This window comes from Panthera tigris, chromosome C1 (assembly GCF_018350195.1).
Source record: "Panthera tigris isolate Pti1 chromosome C1, P.tigris_Pti1_mat1.1, whole genome shotgun sequence".
NCBI lineage: Eukaryota > Metazoa > Chordata > Mammalia > Carnivora > Felidae > Panthera > Panthera tigris.
In genome coordinates, this window is record NC_056667.1 from 46,912,593 (window position 1) to 46,921,054 (window position 8,462).

The window sequence follows — 8,462 nt, forward strand, 5'->3', positions numbered from 1 at the left end:
GGGGAGGGAGAGATCATGAAATGTTTACCTTGTTGCCTAGCATATGGTAAATGCTCAAAGCATGGTAGCTGTTGCATTTGTGGCACCTGTAAAATTAAAACAATGAAAGACACTTTTGGCTAGTGGGAGTGGAATTCGAGAAAACCTCCAGAAAAAAGATAACTGACTTGAGGATGAACAGGATTTGCTCTCAGAGACATTAGAATGGAATTCCAGGGATGACTACAGTGAGTTCAAAACCAATAAGGCACAGCGACAAAGGGACATAGAGAAAAGAGTCTTTTAAAGGAATGGAATCTGGAGACAATAATAGGAAGAAGAAAGGATAGAAGAAAAGGGAAGGAGTAGTTTGGGACAGACATAGGACAAAGTACATGCCCAAACTATGAAGAGATTTTTTTCTCTCCCTAAAAATTTAGAGGTAGTTTTTTTGGAACAATGGCAATAAGTCATTCATTAATTCATTCATTTATTCAAAAGTCTTTTCTAAGCATACAGTACAGTGCTAGAATATATCAAGGATGAATAGGAAAATACAGTGCCTGTCTCCAAGTCACTTGGAATCTGTAACATGAGAAAGATATGGAACAACAAAGACAATGTTAAGACCCAACATTTATTGTTTATTATGTGTCATGTACAATCATCCTAGAGTAAGCATTATAGTTATCTCTATTAATATGAGCAAACAAAAGCTTCAAATAACATACAGATATTCTGGACAAATAACATACAGTAACTTGCCCAAGTTTTCTAGCATGTAGTGAAGTTGAGATTCAAATTCAAACTCAGAAGCTAACTCCTTTACTATTAGGATTATGCAGTTATGCCCCCAAAACAGTACGATGTTCTTTACAGAGCACAATGAACAAAGGGAAGAACAAAGGCATGAGTGGCCACTTCTACCAGGGACAGTGGACATTGTAAAAGTCTTCACAGAGAAACTTAGCTGAATCTCAAAAGAGGTAGATGGCCGTTCAACCTGCAGACAGGAAAGAGAGACTATTGTTTTATGTCTTCTTGCTTTAAGTTGTGGGTTCGTCAGTGGCAATGAGAAAATGAAACATGTTTCCATTCAGCAAATCTAGCATTTCACCCAAGAAATCTAGCCCCATTAATACCTGCACCTGCTGACACATAACAAACAAAACATGAGGTCTATTAATGACTAATCAGCCCAACCCTAAGGTAGGAAGCAGCATGTGCAACCACAGAAAGTGAAAAAGCAGTTCTTCTGGAACCACAAGAAATTGAGAGGAGGTATGAACAGCAGGTGTGTGGGAGGGCTCTATGAGAAAGTAGGCTGGAGGGGCGCCCGGGTGGCTCAGAGGGTTAAGTGTCTCACTCCAATTCAGGTCATGACCTCACAGCTTGTGAGTTCGAGCCCCGTGTCGGGCTCTGCACTGACAGCTCAGAGCCTGGAGCCTGCTTTGGATTCTGTGTCTCCCTCTCTCTCTGCCCCTACCCCGCTCACACTCTGTCTCTGTCTCTCAAAAATAAATAAACATTAGTACTGATGCATAGGGGCACTTGTACCCCAATGTTTATAGCAGCACTCTCAACAATAGCCAAATTATGGAAAGAGCCTAAATGTCCATCAACTGATGAATGGATAAAGAAATTGTGGTTTATATACACAATGGAATACTACGTGGCAATGAGAAAGAATGAAATATGGCCTTTTGTAGCAACGTGGATGGAACTGAAGAGTGTGATGCTAAGTGAAATAAGCCATATAGAGAAAGACAGATACCATATGTTTTCACTCTTATGTGGATCCTGAGAAACTTAACAGAAACCCATGGGAGAGGGGAAGGAAAAAAAAAAAAAAGAGGTTAGAGTGGGAGAGAGCCAAAGCATAAGAGACTGTTAAAAACTGAGAACAAACTGAGGGTTGATGGGGGGTGGGAGGGAGGGGAGGGTGGGTGATGGGTATTGAGGAGGGCACCTTTTGGGATGAGCACTGGGTGTTGTATGGAAACCAATTTGACAATAAATTTCATATATTAAAAAATAAATAAGTAAGTAAATAAAATAAGTAAAAAATAAATAAATAAATAAATAAACATTAAAAACAATTTTTTTTAAATAAAGTAGGCTGGAGAATCTGGGAAAGATCAAGAAGCCTTCCTTAAGAAGGCTTCTGTGTGCCTTGCTAGATAATTTGGGTTTTCTCTTACAAGCATAAGGTAATTCTAAATGGAGAAATAGCCGGGGAACAACAAGAAGACAAATGTGTTTTAGAGAACTCTTGTGACAGTGTGGCCACACCGTAGAGTAAGAGACCAGTAAGTTTGATGATTACTGCAATATACCAAGCATGGTGAAGATGCTTCCTTTGACCCTGAGCACACAGCTAGACTACCCTTCCCAGCCTCCTTTTACATGAAGCCCATATGACTGAGTTCTAATAAAGGAGGATGGGAACGAAGCACATTACTTCCAGGTCTGGCCCCTGAAAACCTCCCGTGAGATTCTCAGGCTCTCTCTTCTTCTCTTTCCATCTTCTTGCCACATGTAGAGGAGAATAAGGCCCTCAGTAATGGTGGACTCACACAACGGAAGGTGCCTGGATCCCTGAATGACGATACAGAGCAGAGCACACCTGCAACCTATACTGACCTACAACATGAGTGGCAAGTAAGATTTTATTATGTTAACTCAAAATAAGCCATGACAAGATCTGTTGAAGGCAATTAGAATTGGAACAGAGCAAGGGTTGGAAATAAGAGACATACAGAGGTTAACTAGACATGACTTGGCCACAGACAGGGTCTAAGATAGTCCCGTTCTCTTTATGGCCTTCAGAAGTTAAAAAAAAAAAAGTTCAGTAGAAGAATTACTCATCTTTTGATGACAGAGATAGGGACACACAAGAAAGGCATGATCAAGGTCCTAGAAAAATTCAAAATTACATTCAAAATTACCTCTTCCTTAATTTCTACATAACAGTTTCTGAGAAAATAATTGTGTGGCAAAATCTCACTTGGAAATTAAACCCCAGGCATAATGTTAGTTCAACACGAGTGCATTAATGCTGCTTTGTACTTGAAAGCTGTAAATGTAAATCTATTCCCATCATCACAAATTTGATTGAGGTTCCCAAGTATAGTGGTTCACACTGCATCAGATTTTCAGTTCCAATACTACCAGCCATGGAGTGACTCTTCAAAGAAGGATCTGTCTGTTTCACATCATGGCAGACAGGACTAGTCAGCAATGCCAACATTTTACTGAATTCCCTATTTTTGCAGAGAGACTTAATCAAGAAGTGGCGAGAAGTACATCCAGGGGAGCGAAAGCCAATGCTGTCCCAACATTCAGAGCAGCATTTCCCTTGAGAAACTCAAAGCCACTTCCTACAGCAAACAGCAATTGCTTATTAATCTTCCAACAGTGTAAGGAGCTCTTTGCTGTCTCTGCAGATACCCCATGGAAAAAGTACTAAGATGTAGAGGCAGAAGACATGGGTTCTATTCTCTGTCATATAATGTTCATTCATTTCTTCACTTAAAAAGTGGCTTTGCCAGTGTCACTGTACCAGGTAGTGAAGATGAATAACACAGATACACTAAATATAGGTGATTTCATCCAGTACATTCGCTGTGTGACTTCAGGCAAGTCCCTTAACTTCTCTGGTCCTTGGGTTCCATACCAAGACTATTAACTATATTTTGGCTGTCCAGTGTCCATGCCCTCTTTTGGGAATATCAGTACCTTTTCCTCTTGTAACCAAACCCCTCTACATTATCAGTCATGCACTTCTGGTAGAAATGGCTCAGACCTCTGGCTCTGAGTTGGGACAAGTGACTCATCATGGCCAGTTGGGCTATTAGCATTCCTTAGTTACAGTGATTAATTCAATATTGAGTGTAAGACCCAGTCCAATGAGAGGCAGGACCTTTGTTTTTACTATAAAGAAATCAGAAGCTCTCTATTTCTCACAACTTGGAAGAAAGAAAATGTACGTCTGGAGCTGCCAGCATTCTTATTGATCCCATAAGAAGTTCTGTAAAAAAACCAACCCAAAGAAGTGAGCCAACAATGTGAGAAAGACCGGTCCTGGTGATGTCTTTTGAAGTCCTGGCCTGAATAGTGCCTGATGCCAGAGAGAGCAACTTCTAGGGGTTTTTTAGTTATGAGAACCCTTCATTACCATTTTGGCTTAAATCAATGAGTCAGGTTTCTTACAGTCCTCAGTAAGAAGTGTCCTAATTGATACATTCCTCATTTATAAATTGACAGAAATAACAACGCAGAACTGCCTAATTTCATAAGACTTAATAAGATAGACTTTTGGCCCATATAGCTGTATGTGTTTTAGTTCCCTTATCTCTAAAATGGGGATAACAGGACCAGCTCATAGAGTTGTTCTGAAGATTAAATGAGTTGAAGCATGTCTAGTTCTTAGAAAAGTAAATAAATACCATTTAAGTATTTACTATAATGCCAATACAACTGATAATGTATTAAATAAATTTTATTTAATAACAAATAATGTTATTATAAGAAAGGAACTTATCAGTAATTACAGCTGCATTGAGAAATATTGATTTTTCTCATCTCCTTACACTAATCAGGGTATATTGATTGTTACAATGCATAACCCCAAATTATCAGTGAGTTCATACCACACAGTATTTCTTGCTAATGGTGCAATATAATTAAAGTCAGTGGGATGGAGAGAGCTCTGCTCCCTTAGGTCATGCAGGGATCCAGACTCCTTCCCTCTATGGCTCTGCCTTCCTCTAAGCCCTCGGGATGCTCTTCATTCAGCCAAATGATGGGGAAAGGCAGCAAGGAGTGGAGTGGAAGTTTTCATGGATTAGGCCTGGAGGCCTTACATCACTTCCCCTTCATGTTCCATTGGTCAGGACTTAGAACCATGGCTCTATAAGGAAAGACTGAGAAATTAAGTCTAGCTCTGTGCCTAGATGCAAAGGAGACCAGAGACACTGGAGAGCCCCAGCCACTCCTGCTGTATCTGGGAAGGATTCAGAGTAGCTAATGAGAATCTCTCAGGAGCATGCTGCTAGGACTCAACATGATGGCATTATGAGAGACAAAAAGCCCCTAAGAGATTTTCAAGTCCAACCAGCTCCGTATATGAACTTTTCCAAGGTCACATAGCTACATATTGGCAGAGCTGTATCTACAACCCACTTCTCACTAGCTTCTTGTTCTTTTGTCCACTCAATCACGTCCTCTGTAAGTTGTCCTTTCCAAATCGCATTGCCTTTTTGCTCACTGGTGTAGCTAGCTGTTTGTCTTTGGGAGATAATTTACTACTCTTTTCACATAGATTTCTTACCTAAGTACCTTATTATAGCTTTATGCCATCTGCCTCCTTTCATAACACAGGGGTTTGAAGGTCAGGAGACCAGCATAGAGGTTACTTACTGTGCATACGTTTGCCATCATAGTGACTACATAGATGGCACAAATAAGGCAAAACACAGACTGTCTTTAGTGGTGAAGATATTTGGCATTTCTGGAAGTGCAATTCTATTGACTATTCTTTTCACATAGTCTTGCTTTAAGTGGTGGGTTCTTCAGAGGCAATGAATAAATGACCCATGTTTCCATTTAGCAAATCTAGCATTTCACTCAAGTTCCACTAAATACATTCACCTGCTGATGCATACAACCAAAACACGAAGTCTATTAAAATTAACTAACAGTTAGCACAACTCAAAGAACTAAAACAGATCCACAATTTAGGATGTTGCCAATTTCTTTTCTGGTCAGTTTGACTTAGTCCTTATTAGATGTGTAGCCTTCGTCACTACCAATCAGTACCTATGAATGAGGTATTCTATTTTATTTAATTAATTAACTCAGTTGTCTCTTCTGAAAATTCAGGCAACAAACTAGAAATGCCACTTGACAAGTGCCCTTTTAGAATACTGATTCTCTGGACATGTTGATCTTTCCCAGTTTTTGCCGGCGACTTGCTGAATACCAAAGGTCCATAAACAGAGTTAATGAATAACTCAACTGCCTCCCCATCTCAATGCTCCTCACCCCATGAGGAGAAAATATTAGGAAAACCTTTCAAGGATGTCTATAATTCTGGAAGCTGACAAATGTATACTTAAAAGTAGATGAAGAACACCAATTCTCAGGGTTTCACAGAGAGAACTGTTCAATATTCTATGTCCATTGTTAGCTCTAGTACCAGAGGAGGTTTTCCAGAAAAAGGCAATTAATTACCTCTTAGAAAGCAGTAAGGAGCTCCTGGCAGAGGTCCACAAGGACCCTGAGCAGATAGCTGATCTCCTGCTTTCCCCAAATTCTCAATTTTTAAATTTGTTTAGCATTTCCCTGGGGAGTCCAAACTTACTCTATTTTTAAACCTTGCACAAATTATGATTGAGTTATTTGTTTTCAAGATAAGTACCCCTGCCCTACAAAGGAAGGAGTGACTTGATGTACAGGTAACGTACCTGAAAGGTAGCAGAATATGAGAGTAAAGAACACAGCATCTGGATAAACTCACCAAACTCTACTTCTACCATTCACTTAATCAAGTTCTTCAACCCCCTGATGCCTCAGTTTACCCAGCTGTGAAATGGGAATGACAACAATCCCAACAACCTCAGAGGTTTATTGTGAAGGCCAAGTAAGCCAATAAATATAAGAACCTAAAACAGTGTTTGGCATATTATTAATGCCTTATAAGTGTTAGTTTTAAAGGGAAAGCAAGCCCCTGCATATTAGATCATAGTGTTTAAGACCTTGGCAGTCAAAGCTCTTACTTAAGCCTTGCCTTCTTACTTTTATTGTCTGTCTTTCCATGTAGCCATATATTATGATCAGTTATTCTCTTCTGAAAGTGAATCAAATTATTTCCCCATGGTTACTGATAATAATTGCCATTATCTGGGTACCTACTATGACCCTTATGATGTCAATATTATCTGCATTTAACAAATGGTACTGAGGCTCAGAGAGGTTAAGTACCAAGGTCACTGTAGTGGATTAAAGTTAGTGCAACTTCTTGGACAGCCTCCCATGAGATGTCGGGTTTTATTTCCCCTCCTCTTGAAGCTGGGCTTGTCTGTGATTGCTGTGGCCAACAGCGCACAACAGAAGTGAGGTTATACCAGTCCCACCCATAGCTTCCCCTCACCTGAGAAATAAGGATCCTAATAATATCTGCCATGCCTGCTCCGCAAAGTTGCGGGGATCGGGTGAGTTAAAGGGTGAATGAATGTGTTTTGTAAAGCAGAAAGCACTATATAGGCATAAGAATTACTATCATTTGTACAAGCTAATTATACTCTATATTATTACATAACAATAAAAAATCACTTGCACTATAGGGTTGCTTTGTCAATATGTGTAATTTAGACTCTGGGGACCCTAAAGAACAACATGTAACACCCACACCTCCAAATTGTTCTCCGTAGGTAGATTATTTCTCTGCAACAGCAAAACATCTGTTCAGTTCAATCCAGCCATTTTCATTTCAAGTCATCTAAACCAATTCTTCAGTGGCATGTGGGCCAAAAGAAAAGAACAGAGGCAGACGTGCCTTGCAGGATGTGTTTCTGGGTAATCAAATCTATAAATACTTGCTGACCACCTATGCACTGAGCATGATGCTTTGGGTCCTATTTTTAAAAAGTGAAATCAAGTCAAGAAGGTCCTTCCCTCAGGAGGTTTAAAATCATGCTGGAGGACTATCAGAAAGGGGGCAGCACTGTATGAGGGAAACTTCAGTAGATCCTTGGGTAAAACAGAGGGTCTTCTGTCATGTCAAAAAGTGGCCCTTTAAGACTTAGCTCAGGGTTCACCCAATCCAGGAAGCCTTCTTTGATTGCTCTTCTTATATACACCCCACCCTTTCCACACACAACATAGAAACACACACTCAGATATACCCAGACCCTTCACTCTTCTGCCCTGAAAGTCTCTGCTTCTCTCTGGCACAGTGGTTCTCCATTCTAGGGAATATGTGAATCACGGGGGTTGTCAAAATACAGATTTCTGTCCCCACAGCCAGAGTTTCTCAGTAGTTGTGAATGGGTGGGGCCTAAAAATGTGCAGGTCCAAGTTTCCAGCTGATGCTCACGCTGCAGGTGCAAAGACCACTCTATGAGACTACTGCTGTGTCACATTCTCATTAACCACACTGCACTGTGATCATCTTTTGCATGTCTCCCTCAGTCTAAAAGGATGCATTAAGGGTCTATTGTGTCTCCCAGGAGACTATGTTGAACTTGGCAGGTACAGCCATTTGTCTTCCTCACTTTTAGAAGCCCGGAGCCTAACCCAAAGCCTGACATGTGGTAGACTTGCTGAGTGTTTGCTGAGCAAATGACTAAATGAATGTTACAGCTTGAGGTCAAAGGCCATACATACATAAGACATTTGAGAAAGACTCAAGGGTTTAGCCAGCAGATATAGAGCATGGCTGTACACGTGTTATACTTAAGGATTTAAAACATCACCTGCAA